General features: G+C 41.2%; 1 protein-coding gene and 1 long non-coding RNA gene across 19 annotated transcripts in view; one reads left to right on the forward strand and one right to left on the reverse strand.

The window, feature by feature from the left end:
• DLG2 (discs large MAGUK scaffold protein 2) overlaps positions 1-15,406 on the forward strand; it is a 1,964,683-nt gene that overhangs the window by 1,752,709 nt on the left and 196,568 nt on the right. The window lies entirely within an intron of this gene.
• The window catches only part of LOC105241548, a 159,968-nt gene that overhangs the window by 20,446 nt on the left and 124,116 nt on the right, over positions 1-15,406 (reverse strand). The window lies entirely within an intron of this gene.

A 15,406-nucleotide genomic window follows, 5' to 3' on the forward strand; every position in this document is an offset into this window, starting at 1 on the left:
CATGAAGCGCCTTCATCATCCTTGTAGCACTCCCTCTTTATGCCCCAGTGTGCCTGGCACTCTCTTCTATTGTGATATCCCCAGTGCCATATAACTTTCTTTTGTCCATCTCCCCTGCTGGGCCGAGAACTTCCTGTGTACCCGGACTGTGTCTTATTCTTGGGCTTCCTTTGCCCATCCCAAAGCTTGACCTGAAATTGTCCCTAATCAATGATAGTTTTGTGAATAGCTGACTGAATGGAAAAATAGATGATAATGATAAGGGCTAACATTTACTGAACATCTACTTTATCCCAGGCACTATACTAAGCATTTTAAATACATTATCTCTTTTGATCCCCATAATATCCCAACAAGGCAGGTTATATTTATCTCTATTTTACTGATGGGAAAATTACAGTTCAGCAAGGCTAAGTAACTTGCCTGAAGCTACTCAACTAATGATTGATGGAAATAGAATTTGTGCTCAAATCTATCTACTTTCTGGGCCACCATAGCTAACAATATGGCATCTACACACGGGTGCCTCATCACCATCTCCTGGACCCCTGCCTGCTTGCTCCTTTTATAGAACCTACTTAAAGGAAGCATCTAACCAAACCAAGACATCCCGTTGTGTGCTATTTCCCCAAGTGCCTAAAATGGTACTTTTCTGTGTTCCAAATGCTATGTGTTTTAATCCTAAAGGAACTAAGAATTAGAGTCCTTATTTTGTCAGCCACTTAGCATAACCCTGAGTGAAACAGGCAATACTAGAACAGTTGTTTGGGTTACAATATCTGAATACTCTTGATTCACTGTAATTTCCTACCTTTTGTATCTGATTATTAAATCTTCTTTTTCAGTGGTGATGGAGCAAAAAACGTAGATTATTAATTTTGTGACTACCTAAAGGGTTGTCTTCAGAGCCAGTTTTTTATTTTCATTATTCTCATCGCATTGTGGCATTTCCAACTGATCCACTGAGGTGTAGGCTCTAAGGACATTAAAGTATTTTTAGCAACGCAGTGAAAAGAAAGTCATGTTTCATTGGCATCTGCTCATCTTTTCCCATGTTTTGTTCTGAGGCATGCCTGTTTTGTTGGATTTTTTAAAGATTTTATTTATTTATTTGAGAGAGAGAGCACATGAAAAAGAGGGAGAGTACAGGCAGGGGGTAGGGACAGAGAGGAGAGGGAGAAGCAGACTCCTTGCTGAGCAGGGAGCCCACGTGGGCTCCATCACAGGACCTTGGGATATGGCCTGATCCGAAGGCAGATGTTTAACCGACTGAGCCACTCAAGCACCCAAGGTATGCCTGTTTTAAATCACTTCCAACTCTTGGAGTCATGGACAGATTACGTTTGTGTTGGAGTTGAGCTCTGTACCTTTCCATACCCATTAGCCCACTGGGTTATAGTTCCTGGGTGAAGTCTCTGTCTTTGTTTCTGGATGGGCAGTTTGCCCTGGATCCCTGGGAGCAATGCTGCATGATCGAGACAGAAATCAGGCCATTATGGACTTTCTGCCCCTTAAGCTTCAGTAAAAGCCCCAGCAGCCAGCCTCCTGCGGACTTGTCTTGGCTCTTTGGGCCCCTGAGCAGCAAGTAGAGGCTAAGAAAGGGCTCCTTCCCACTCTCTTTGTCAAGAAGAGATAATAATCCCCACTAATGTGTACTTATTGCTTGCTACGTGTTAGGCCTCATGCTAAGCTCTTTAAATAGATTATTCTGGTTAGTCTTCAAAACAACCTTATGAGGTATGTTCTAATTGCTATCCTCATGCTATTATTTAAAATAATTTAAATGTTTGATTTTTCTAAGATATTTATTACAGTTTTTTCCTCCTTTCTTCCCATCCACCACACTTAGGTAACCACTTATTTATTTTTTTTTTTTAGGTCTTTAGAGCATCTTTCTGGCAAATACCACAAACTGTGTACAGATACATACTTTTTTTTTTCTTTTACCCCCTTTGTTCCACTCCATAGGGAGAATCCTATCACTCTGTTATGCACTATTCTTTTTTTTACTTATTGAAGCTCCTTGGAGATCTTTCTACACCAATACATAGACAGCTTCTCTATTCTTTTTTACAAATACATGGTATTCCAGTGTAAATTGTGCCATAATTTCAATTATCTCAATTTTAAAGATGGGACCCCAGCCCATAAGGTTAAATAACTTTCTTAAAGTCTAGAGAAGGACCACTGACATCTGACCCCAAGGGTCACAGGAATCTAGAAATAGCTGACAAATCCAGGCCACAGAGCTCCTCCCTCCCTTTTTCCACAGCCGCATACACTGCTTCCTGTCATACTTCCTCCCTAAGGCTATGCTCTGAGTGCTGCCCGAATGGAGCAGAATGACTGGCTTTGTTTTCTTCTCTCTATTCTTTTCAACCAGCTTGACATATTTGGGGTCCTATCCTTCTGTTCATGTCTGCCTTTACTGTGACCTTTTACAGGTTTGTTCAGACATCTTTGGGAGTAGTTATTTGTGATAGGCCTTGGAAACGTGAGTTTGACTGCAGGTCCCAAAGTTTCTGATGTTTGTCTATATTCACAAGTCTCTCCCTGCCCTACTGGACCTCTGTCTGCAGCCTGCCGTCTGACTGTCAAAGACTTGGCTCTCTCTAAAGCAGCAAGGGGTTTTGATATTTTGGGGCATCAGCTAGCAGCCCTCTGCCTATCAGTTCAACTGCTCCCCGCTGTCTGGTTCTGAGCTCTTGGCTGCAGACCCCGATTTTACAACTACCTCGGGAAGGCAACACAAGTTGTAGTGAGGCTGAGGGAATCTAGTAAAGGCTGCAAGAACTTGGCACAAAGCAAAAACTCACTAAAGATGATGATGATGATCCTGTCACATAATTCTTTCAAAACCAGGCATTCTATAAGGACAATCATTATTCCTGTGTTATAGTTGTGGAAATTGACGTGCAGAAAGGTGTTTTTTCTGCCAGAGCTCTCGTAGCCATTAAGTCACCGAGGTGAGATTCAAATCAAGGCCCTTGCAATCTAGAGGTCTTTGTATTATATCATTAAATAGCATTCAGGAGAGACTCATATTACTAAATGGCACAGTAGAGCCCAGAGTTAATAAGGCACTGTACCTATATAGTTCAGATTCACTCACAAAATAATCGACTATGAGAAAGTGTTCATGATCAGCACAAGACTCTGCTGCCTTCTTCAGCACATTACAAGTCTATTAAAATGAAACACCCAGTCCCATTTCTGCACATCCATCATCCATATATTTGTTTCAGTCTCAGAAATGTTTGAAACAAGGTTTTTTTTAAGGCAGTTTTGGAAAGAAAATTCCCTTTCAGTAATCCTAATGATAATACTAATACTTGCCATACTCGTTCTGTGCCAGGCACCGTACTAAGCTGTTTATGTCTATCATCCCATGGACTCCCCATAACAACCCTATGAGATAGGCACCTTTGTTTTCATTTACAGATGGGGATCGAGGCTTAGGTGTGGTGAAGGGACTTATCCAAGGTCGTAACAGCTTAGTAAGTCACAGAGGCCAGATGTCAACCCTGTGATCAAAAGCCAGCCTGTGACCAAAGCCCCTATAAGAGATGGCTGTTTTACCATAGCTTTTTCTCCCCACTGGTAGGCAGTCTGGTGGCCGCCTCACATCTGTAACAGGGTGCAGAGTCCATGAGCCAAACCTATCACAAGTCCTTTAGAATCATTTCTTACTGGTCAAAGATGCTAAATTACATGTCATGATTCTTACCAGCTGGATCACAATGCTCTGGGCCTCTCTGTTGAGGAAAAAATATCGCCATGTGATGCATGTTTTTATTTTTTTTCTTTTTTAATCCCACTAGCACTGTTAGCACCTTTAATTTTTGTCAAAGTTTATTACATACGTTACCTCATTTGTCAAGTCAACACCTTTTCACATCAGGCTGCTAGTGGAATCTCCTTCCATACCCCTACACACTCCATTTCTTTCTAAGCAAGGCCATTCCCAAGTATGGTCTTTCATGCCTGGTATTTAGAAACCACTTATTTTATTTAAGGGGTTGGGAGTTATTTCTTTTAAGGAGAGAGTTATTTCTCTTAAGGGTTTATTTCTCTAAAGTTATTTCTCTTAAGGGGTTGGGAGTTATTTCTCTTAAGGAGGGCTTCCAAAACTGAACTCACCCTGGCTTAAAGAGCCAAGTGTGGTCAATCAAAGCCTCTTAAAGCCAATTAGATGCCATTTGCTTCCCAAGACCTTGGGAACATAGACCTGCTGCTTAAAGCCTTCTTTGAATTGGTATTACAACAAGCCAGTTGCCTGTGGTTTGATTAATTACTCGTGACTTCCTACATAAAAGTAATTTTTCCTGAGTGAATTCTGTGGATAATTAAATGTCAAGTATGTGTTATTATTTTAGAGCTAACTTCATTTTCTTTCTTTAACAAATAGTAACAATAGTAACAAATGTGATGTTGTTCCCCTTATTTGAACTTTATTGAGCACCTACTATATGCTAGGCACTGTTCAAGGCACTTTGGATTGCTTAGTAGAGAGAACGCAACTTTTTCTTATTTTTCCTCCCAAAATACCAAATGTTACAAACACTGACCTGTGATTTCTTTGAGGGCAAAGAGCATGTCTTGTTCTTATATGGAACACCTGATAATAGGACCTCAGCATGGAAAGGCCTTCTTTGTTTAAAGTGAATGACTTCTTGCTTCATCTGCTTTCATAAAGGGAACTTTTAATAGTCTTGGATCACAGAAAAGAGCCTTCATATGTCTGCTAGCTGTGACAAAGATCAAAGATGGACATTTGGTAAGATTCTCTATCTCTGAGCTCCCATAGTGCTTTGCAACTCTCGAAGAGCAATGTCACTTCATCCATTTGTGACTGAGCTCCTTCATGTCAAGGACCCTGTCTTCTTCCTCTTTTTCTTTACTGTGGTAGATGTCATGCTCTGCACGTAGGCATTCAGTCAGTATTTGTTGAACTGAATTAATCACAGGCTGCTTCATTTCCCTCCCAGAGAGCAGAGACCACATCTTGATCATTTCCACTTCCATCTTATCTCTATCTGCACTGTGGCGCACATTCTGCACCTAAAGCTTGATCAGCAAACACTCATGGACTTCAGGTTTCATCTTTCATTTTGTTGAGTTCTTTATACTACCATTTTGTTTTTTTATAGTGAGACCCCTAGAAGTATGCATCAAGGAATTGACTTGCCCAAGGAATAAGAAGAAACAAGCACATGAATAAAATGCCTTCTCATCTACAACCATAAAATGTCTCTCTTTCACCTGACAGATTGGGAAACAAGGTCCAAAAAGGGAAGGGCTCATCTAGGGTCACACAGAGATTATACCAAAGCTGGAATTAGAACCCAGATTTCATGACATCCAACCCAAATTTCTGTCTTAGCACCTGCCCTCTCCCTTTGTTTACATCCCTACTGTGGCTGCCGGAGACCAGGCCCCATCCCTCCCTCCTAGACTGTTGCACTTGCCTCCTGACTGTTCCCTGCTGCCAGCCTCAACACCTCCAGCCCAGCCTCCACATGGTTGCCACGGTGATATCCTAAAGTACAAATCACATCTTGTTTACTCTGTTGTGTAAAGTCCTTTAAATGTCCCCACCACATGTGGGATAGAGTCCACACTCTTTCACAAGACCCACAGGGCAGTGAAGGATCATCTCCTGAACCCCAGGCCTGCCTTTCCTTTCTCTCCCCCAGGAGCCTATTTCCCAGCTGTGTTCAAGTGTCTACAGGGACACTATACATGGCCGCCCCCATTCTTCCTGCTCTCTCTGCCCAGACCATCATCTCAATCTCTCTTCTTGGTAGACAGCAGCTTCTCGTATCTTCTACGCAGACAGACAAGGGGCTCCTTTGCTGAACCACCATCTCTGTCCTCTGCCCCTCCCCCTCCCACACTCCCTCGATCTTTAGAGCTGATCACTAATCACCTCATGTTCCCCCTTCTACCCTAATGGCTATAGCACTTCTTTCACTTACATTTTGAATACTTCTCTCTCCTAGGAGGCCATGAACTCCTTAAGGACAGGGGCTGAGTCTTATTCATATTTGTGTTCCCAGAACCTGGCAGTAGGTCAGGCATATAATAGATACTCCATTACACAGCTGCTGACTCTCTGGAATAAATATAACTTCCATAACCCTTCACAGTGAATTAACTCAACTTATGGTTTTCTTTAAATTAAGCCTCACATGGGATGATAGTTGAATTATGTAAGACTTAAAGGAAGGAGAATATATTTAAAGAATAGCAGCACTTGGAAATGCCTTGCTTTTATAGGTGGTGAACAAATATTTCATAGCAACCATAGGATAATGTATCAGCATATTGGTAATACAGAGTGGCCAGCGGGCCACTGAATATCTCGGTGGAGCTGTTCATAACTGCCTTCCCACTGCTTCTCTTTCCAGTCCCTGGTTTGCTGAAAGGAGTCAGTGTGGTTACCTGTTATGTGAAGAGAAGTTGGGTCACATTCAGATCTTTCATCAGGGAATAGATTTTCAACTACTTTTCCAGCTCAATTGTTAAACTCATTCCGCCTGATTTACCAATTGCTGAATTGTTCATTTATTTATTTATTTATGATGCGAGTCCCCTGGGCTTCAGAACTAGTTTCAAAATGCTGCTGCTCCATCTGGTTTAAATAGAGCATACTAAGAAGAAATGAGAGAAACAATGGGACTCTGAGGTTGAGGGAAAAAAAGACACTGCCTGGCAAACAGGAAGCAGGAAGAAATTCATATCTTTTTCTCTTTATGATTTTTGCTAGGGGAGGGAAGCTATTTTCAGCAAGAAGACGTGCTTTCAATCTAGAAGTTCACACTTGTACCTGCAATGACCTGATATTCAAAATCCATGAGGTCTGAGCCCATGAATGACTTTATGAATCATGTTGAGGCAGGCTAGTCTCTGGAGCCTGGGACAATAGCCTTTGTTCTTCCCTTTTCCTGTCGGTTTCATTATTATCTCAGGGCCCTTCCTATGCCTGAGTGCAAGCAGCCTTGGAGGGCATTCTGCCTGTGGAATGAGCCAGGGTGGGCCTCTTGGCTTTGTGTTTCCTGGATGCCCCAGCAGAAGTGCCATTCCCCTTGATGAATGTGTGTTATGTGCACAGAGCCAGGAAGGATATGGTAGTTAGAGATGGGAGCTTTTGGCATCTTTCAGGTCCCAGTTAGAGTCCCAGCTTTGCTGCTTGCCATCTGAATGATCATGGAGATGCCGCTTTGCTTAACATTTTCTGAGCCTCGTTTCCTTATCTCATAAGAGTTGCTAACTTTGAATAATGCTTATATAATAAGCTTGTTCAAAAGATTGAACAAACTCTATGAAAGAAATTCACAGTAAATACTCTAGAGCCATTAACTGTTTTTATAAGACCTGGATGTATTTTCACTCTACACAACCACTGGTCGGCACAGTATCCCCTGTGAGAAAGTGTGGGAAGGCATCGTTGGCCCCATTTGGCAGGGGGGAGGGGCTCATAAACCTGAGACTCCCCCCTCCAAACTGTAATCGTTCCCTCTCCACTCTGCCACCTTTCAGTTGTGCTGGCATATCGTCCGTTCACCTTTTCCACAGCATGACTCAGAGCTTTTCCTTCTGACAGCCAGTTTTCTGAACGAGAGACAATAACAATCAAATATTTTGTGTTATTCACAGGAGAGCTAATAGCTCTCTTTGCTTTCTGCGTTTAGAAAACGAAGCCTACTGTTTTAGAATGCACTGAGCAAGGATGGTACATAATCTGAGTGGGTCACAATATTTGATTTATATTGTTTTCCCTTTTTATCAAAGAAGAAGAGGATGGGGTACGCGTCCTCCACAAAGGGGAGCAGGACAGAAGTGCAGAGCGGCAGGCATGGGGCTGATATGAGTTTTCTCCCCACCCTACTGATGCTCCTGGTCTGATTGCATGTTGCCTGCTGTTGTTCATTTGGCCCTTCCTGAGAGGACTGGAGGGCAGAACAAGGACTCAGGGTTTCCCCAAGTGGTGAAAGCTATTTAGAAGCTGAATACTCTCATCAGACTGTCCACTGACTATTTGATGGTATTGAAGAAATGGTCGTATTTGCCAGATCTTTGATGTAGGCCCTCAGGACCCCAGACCCAGCATGGTCTGCCAGTCCACGGTCAATTTATTTCAGACGATTTGGAAGAGTTAAAACTATAACAGTAATATATTAGGTACAGTATTAGCTCTTGTAACAATAAAATCTCAAAATGAATAATCGTTTATACACAACAGAAGTTTATTTTCTCTTTCATGAAGTCCAAAACTTGTTTGAACTTTTCTCTGGGCAGCAGTTCAGAGATGTTTTCTATGCCATGTGTGGTTCCTCCATCTTTAACAAGGGGCTTCCAAGGTCGAGGGTTCATTTGCATCAAGCTGGTGGGAGAGAAAGAGGATGTGAAGGCTTGCAGGCGGAATGTTTCTATGGGCCAGGCCCATTCCGTCTCATTGGCCAGAACTCACATTCCCTTGGCCAGAACTCAGACATATGGCCACACTTAACTTCTAGGTGGGGTCCAGTTTCATGTTCTGGGAGAAGAGGAGCTGATTTTGGTGAACTAGTCAGTCTCTGCCACCAAACGATAATGACAAAAACTCACACTTATAAAGCATTTTCTTTGTGCCAGGCATTGTGTTAGCACTCTATATTATTTTTAAATTTCATATACCATATGACTCGACAATCTAAAGTGTACAATTCATTGGGTTTTTTTGTATATTCACAGAGTTGTGCAACTATCACCACAATCAGTTTTCAATCGTTGTCAACACCCTAGAAAGAAACCCATATCCATTAGCAGTCAGTACTTACTTCCTCCCAATGCCCTCCCCAGCCTGAGGGAACCACCAATTTACTTTCTGTCTAGATAGACTTGCCTATTCCGAACATTCCATATACACAGAATACCTACATTCTTTTATATGATCCTCACAACAATTCTACAAGGTAGGCACATTGTTATTCCCATTTTACAGATTAACAGGGGATCAAGTTGCCTAAATGATTTGCTAATAAGTTTAAACCCTGTCCCTCACTGAATGCCATCATTCTGGGCTGTTCCCAAGTATAAAGAATAATTATGCCATGATTTGGAGGGAAAGAGTGGAAGGGGTGTTTGTTTGTTTGCTTTTAATGACCATCATGGCAAAAAGCTGACTTCTTTGTGGATGGCTCATTTACTGAAGCGACAGGCATTTAGGAGTCAGAGAGCTCTGAGATTGAAGTCCAGACCTACCACTTCACCAGTGTATACCAGTATATGCTCCTTAATGCCTCTCAAGTCTTAGTGTTCTTATCTCTAAAACAGGAATAATGTATCTCTGTTTGCTGGGAGGATTCCGTGAGATTAACCTATGTGAAAGCTGTTCCCACCACTTTACGCAGTTGATGCCTTGCCAGTGTTAGTTGTTCCTGCTTAGAAGTGAGATTCTGGCTATAATTGGGCGGCCACAGAAATTATGTTAATGTATCTGGGCCTCCAGGATACTGTCCAGGGAGAAGTTTTTGTGACTTGCATTTTGTAGTATCCAGATTACAACCCAGAAGTGGCTGAGACCCTAGGAGGATCTGGCGCAATGAGGGTTGGAAAAATGGAACATGTTCTCCAGGATAGAAAAACAATGTGCAGAGTCTCCTCTGTCAACTTCTGATCTCAGCTGGGCAGAGCCGCTTGTTATAGGCACCTGGAAAGAACCAGCCGAGCCAGTGTAAGTTGGAAGTTCCTTGGGAAAGAAGATAAGCTGGCTGAGTTTCTGTAGGCAGAGAGCCAGTAATGAGGTTTCCAGCTTTCCATCACATGCCCTTTTCATCACTTTCAGCTCAGTCAGAGACGGCAAAGCCTCATATTTGGGGACCAAGTGTATATTTGAGAGACTCAAGGAGGTAGTTATAAAGGAGTGAATTGTGCTTTTGTTCCATTGACCCGTTCCCCGCTCTACTCTGTTCTTAGCCATCACAATAGTAAAATCTAGGCGTGGGAGCACAGAGAAGACAGTGGGGGAAGTTATATTGGTGGTGGCTGGCTCAGTCGTAGAGCCAGAAGAGATCATCAGAGAGAAAAGGCCTGAACTCCAGGTAGGATTATGGACATATTTCAACCTTAAAAATATGCCTTAGAAGCCTCTGGTTCTGCCATTTCCTCAGTGCAGGGACAAGTGACTTATTCTCTCTGAGCCTCCATTTCCATATAGGATTGTTATCTGGACAACCATGCAAGCTGCCACCTGCATAATTCCAGGTGACTCCATTCATATACGCTAGGGGTCAGCATATTGTAAACATGTAAAGGGCCAGATACTAAATATTTTCAGTTTTATGGGCTTATGGTCTCTATTGCAACTAATCAACTCTGCTATTGTCACGTAAAAGCAGCCAGAGATAGTATATAAACGAATGGGTATGGCTATGTTCCAATAAAACTTTATTTATAGGCCCTGAAATTTGAATACTGTATAATTTTCATGTGCTTCAAAGCATTATTCTTCCTTTGATTTTTTTTTTTCAGCCAATTAAAATGTGAAAACCGTTCTTGGCTTACAGAGTGTACAAAACCAGACAGTGGGCCAGACTTGGTCTGCAGGCCATGGTTTGCAGACTTCCAACATGCGCTCAAGTATGTTTATTACCCTCTAGAGAGATGCAGTGTGGTGCCCTGATCATTGTAAGGGCAAAATAGGAAAATACGTCTGAAGTGATTAGATTCGTATCCGCCCCTTATAAGTGGCCAGCAAATAGTCATTATTACGATTAGCCCCTTTGTCAAAAAAAGGAATCTGTTTACTCTCTACTTGTCATGGACATTTGGGAAGAGAGGCAGTTACATTTGGTTGCCTACCATTTCTACTATAATAAACTTTTACTATTATTTAAATATATATTAACATTAAAAATGTAAAAACTGGTTTGGACAGGTAGTGGCATTAGTAAGCCAAACTGTTTTTGGTTTTTTTGGTTTTTGGTCTTGTCTTTTCTTCCTAATGCCCCAGTGTTGCCTCTTCAGTTTCTAAATGTGTCTTTAGTACTTGGTCTGTGCTGCAAGCTACTCTATGAAAAATGAGGTTAGATCTTTTCTCTCTAGGAGCTCTTAGTATTCTCCAAAGTGAGTATATACATCCTGAGAGTATCAAGATGACAACCCTTCTCTTTATGTAAATTTTTCATCTCAGCCTTTAAATTTCTATTCTCATGTAGGTTTTATAACGTGCGTATTGTGCCATAGAACAATGGTTGTACATCCTACAGTATGTAAATATATAAGTATTTAGATAATGAGGGTATGAGCTCAAAAAATTTTAAATGATGATGTCAGCAACCAGACTTTTAAGGCACCTGGTCTAGGAGGAAGTAAAAAGTATCCCAGTAGAAAACAAGAGTTGGTATGACTGATGCAGGTTCTTATTCACAATGACACAGTGTTTTTAAGATATGAATTAAGATTTACTCTAGTGTCTACTTTGTGGCAAGTAGGTAGCAAGCCATTTTACATTTTTAATTTTGTGATAACAAACAGCTATATGAAATAGGTTCTACTATCCCCATTTTATAGATGATGAACCAAGAATCAATTTGGAGAAGTTAAGCAACTTGCAAAGGTCAGCTTGAATGAATCAGGACTGTCTAACTATAAAGTATGACATTTTCCACTTCAGCCTTCATTACATTGAAGAAGTTCATGAAAAAGGAACCATCATTCTTTGGCATTCCTAAACTCCGAAGTTAGTTGCTTTCCCATTACATGTTCTTAGGTTATTGAGTGGTAGATAGATAAAATTCCACTCCATCATCAATTTCTTGTCCCTACCCCCACCCAGAACCTTTGTGTATCACATCCTTCTCACTCTGAATGGAATCTCCTTAATTGAATATCTCCTAGTTATCCGTCAAAATTCAGCTTACACATCACCTCTTCCAGGAAGCCTTCTTGACTTACTCCCCCCCAAATAAAACTAAATTGAATGCCTTTCCTCTAGGCATCTATAGAACTTTAATGAAAGACCTTATAAAATAAACTATGTGCTGTATAGTTAGCTCTTCTCCCTAGAATGGGAGTCCAGGGAACAGAAAATCTGACCTTGATTGTATTGTTCTTCTGACATCCAACATAATAGTACAGTGCCTGCAACATACTAGCCCTCCCTAAATACTCATGGAATGAAGGAATTCCTTCTTCATTGATTTGGAGTCTGACATAACTATGGCAAAGAAATGGGTTGAAGTTTGTCTTTCCCAAAGTTTCCTAGGCTAAGACAAATTAGTGGATATAAATTAGATTATAGGGGACCAGATAATGGAAAAACAAAGCAGTCCATGTGTATGAAGGCTTTTTCCTTCTGGGTTTCTCAGAGGATCCTAAAGAGGATGCATGGACTTGATTCAACCAAATTTATATTAAAATGTATCTAATTTATCAATATATAACAATTATATATATATGTATAAGCATATATATGTTCATGTGTATGCACATATATAAGCCCACATATATTCATGAGCATGAATCCATAAAAATAGACACCACAATTTTTATAAGCTGTCTATTGGATCACAGCATGATCAGCAAAAGGATAAATTTCATTAAAACTCTCCAGGTTGGCTGTTCCTGCAGAGTCATCCAGTTGCTTTAAATCTCCTATGGTCATAAAGCTACTTCCCTCTTTACCTCTTTCTTTAAAGGGAACTAGCATTACTGACAGCTTTTGCAATGTTATAGATATGCAACAGAGGTGATCTCATTTAATCCTCAGATGTTTGCACAAACCCATAGGTCCTGAACCCAAAGAAAATCAAAAGCAAGTCAAGAATTTTGCTGAAATTGAAAATGCTCAATAAGAAAGCAGGAAGAAGGGTGAGAAGACTAAGAAAAAGTCTGAATTACATTAATTTCAGTTACAAATGAATATTGTTAAATTCAGTTATATAAATTTGTTGCATGGGATTATACCAAATTAATTTATTGTTGATAAAGTGAAGAGAGTGTGACCATTAGCATAGATTTTTTTTTTTTATCAGAGCAGGGAGGGGCCTTTTCAGTTGATTTAGAGGAGAGCTTTCTTCCCACCACCAAATGTTGCTACATGTGAAGGGCTTTCTTACTCATTGAAAGGGGACAGTATTCGAACAGTTGTCCCCAGACTTTTATAATTCATAGACCAGAAACATTTCAGAACAAACTTTTATAGGCCAACAGAATTGCCAGCTTGTCTTGCCAATAAAATGAAGAACATGGAAAAAACCAAAGCAAACACGATTAAAAAACTAAGATGTGTTCTCACCATCATTTCAGAAATACAAGGACAACTTCAGCGCAAAAACAATGGGAAGAAAAAACAAAGAGTAGGAAGGACGTAATCTCATAATAAAGGAAGGTCATTTTAGCTTGATGAAAATCACCACACCCTGCTTACTCTTTTCATTCTGCTCTGGAGAGGAAGGTCAGGGACCAGCCTCTAGGGACCATTGCCTCTGCTATGCCTAGGTTTGAAGTCATGCACATCCCAATTTAAGTTCAGGCCCTACGAGTTCCTAGCTGTGATACCTGGAGCAGGTTACTCTGCTTTCCTGAGCTGCGATTTCCTCCCATGTCAGATGAGGATTATATCTGACTGTATTACTTTCCTAGGGCTGCTATAACAAAGCATTACAGTCTAGGTGGCTTACCACATCAGAAATGTATTGTCTCATGGTTCTGGATCCCAGAAGTCTGAAATCAGGAGTCAGCAGAGCCGTGCTCCCACTGAAAGTGCTAGAAGAGGATCTGTCTCAGGCCTCTCTCCTAGCTTCTGGACTCCCTATGCTTTTAGTAGCATGACTCCAGTCTTCACATAGTGTTCTTACTGTGTACACACCTGTGTCCAAATTTCCCCCTTTTATAAGGACACTAGTCTTATTGGATTAGAGACCCACTCTAGTCCAGTAGGACGACTTCTTAACTAATTACATCTGACACAATCCTTCTTCCAAATAACATCACACTCTGAGGTATTGGGGGGTTAGGACTCTACCATACAAGTTTTGGAGGGATACAAGTTTACTCGTAGCACTGACCAATCTCATGGAATTGTATCAAAGCCATTCACAGGACAGGCTGAATACTTTGTAAAGTACCAGAGCAACGTAAGGGTTTGTTTTTCCTAAGAAAGTTTATAATTGAAGAATTTTTGATTTAGGAACAGGAAGCAATTTACACAAGGATATATAACTAAGAAATAGTGAAGATAGGACTTTGGGCATATCCATTTAATAAATATTTTTTAAAGATTTTATTTATTCAGTTGTCAGAGAGAGAGAGTGCATGCATGAGCACAAGCAGGGGGAATGGCAGGCAGAGGGAGAAGATTCCCGGCTGAGCAAAGAGCCTGATGTGAGACTCCATCCCAGGACCCTTGGGTAATGCCCTGGGCCAAAGGCAGATGCTTAACCGGTAGAGGCACCCAGGTGTCCCTAATTAATATTTTAAATACCTGTTACGTGGCAGGCCCTGTTCTAGTGCTAGAGATTCAGCCTTGAACAAAATAGACCAAGGCCTTGACCTCATGGAGCTTACATTCTAGTGTGGGGGGGGAATAAATGTTAATGAAATAAACAAGTAAATATATAGCATACACTGAAGTAGAGGTAAGTGCTCTAAATAAAAATAAAGTCCAAAAAGGGAGTAGCAAATAGTGGGGGACTGCAAGATGCCATTCTATATAGGATGTCAAAGAGCTCTTCTCTGAGGACATGTGTGAAAAATCCTTCCTGACTGCACTGAAGGAGCCAGTCCTAAGTGAAAGGGGAGCTGCTGAGGGAGGTGAGCGGGGAGTGTGGTTTCTGATTTTTGTTTTAAAAGAATCACTCTGGCTGCTGTGTGGACAGTAATTTGAAACGAGACAAGAGTCAAGTAAAGAAACCAGTAGGAGGTGATTGCAGAGATCCATGTGAGAGTTGGTGGTGGTATAGACTGGGGATAAGGGCAGAGATGGAGGAGAGATTTGGGATATATTTGGAAGACAGAATTAACAGCATTTGCTGATGAATAAGATGTGGGATATAAGATAAAAAGAAGAGTCCAGAACGACTGACAGGTTTTTGGCCACAGCAACTAGGTGAATGATTATGCTGTTTATTGAAATATATTGGGGGGTACACCAGATTTGGGAGAAGAAACCACAGCTTGGTTTTGGACATATGAAAAGCCTAGCAGACGGTCAAATGGAGATTCTCAGATGTGGTATGCAACTGGGTGTAAAAATCTGGAGTTCAGGGCATAGTTTGGGACTAGTGGTAGGTAGTCTTTAGGTGGCATTTAAGCCTTGACTGAGTACAACTGGAGGGATCTAATGATGAGCCCTGGGGCACTGTATAAATTTGGAAGATCAGGAGGAGGACCCAGCAGGAGAGACTTAGAAGGATGAGTT

The sequence above is a fragment of the Ailuropoda melanoleuca genome, chromosome 8, assembly GCF_002007445.2.
Source record: "Ailuropoda melanoleuca isolate Jingjing chromosome 8, ASM200744v2, whole genome shotgun sequence".
In the NCBI taxonomy this organism is placed as follows: domain Eukaryota; kingdom Metazoa; phylum Chordata; class Mammalia; order Carnivora; family Ursidae; genus Ailuropoda; species Ailuropoda melanoleuca.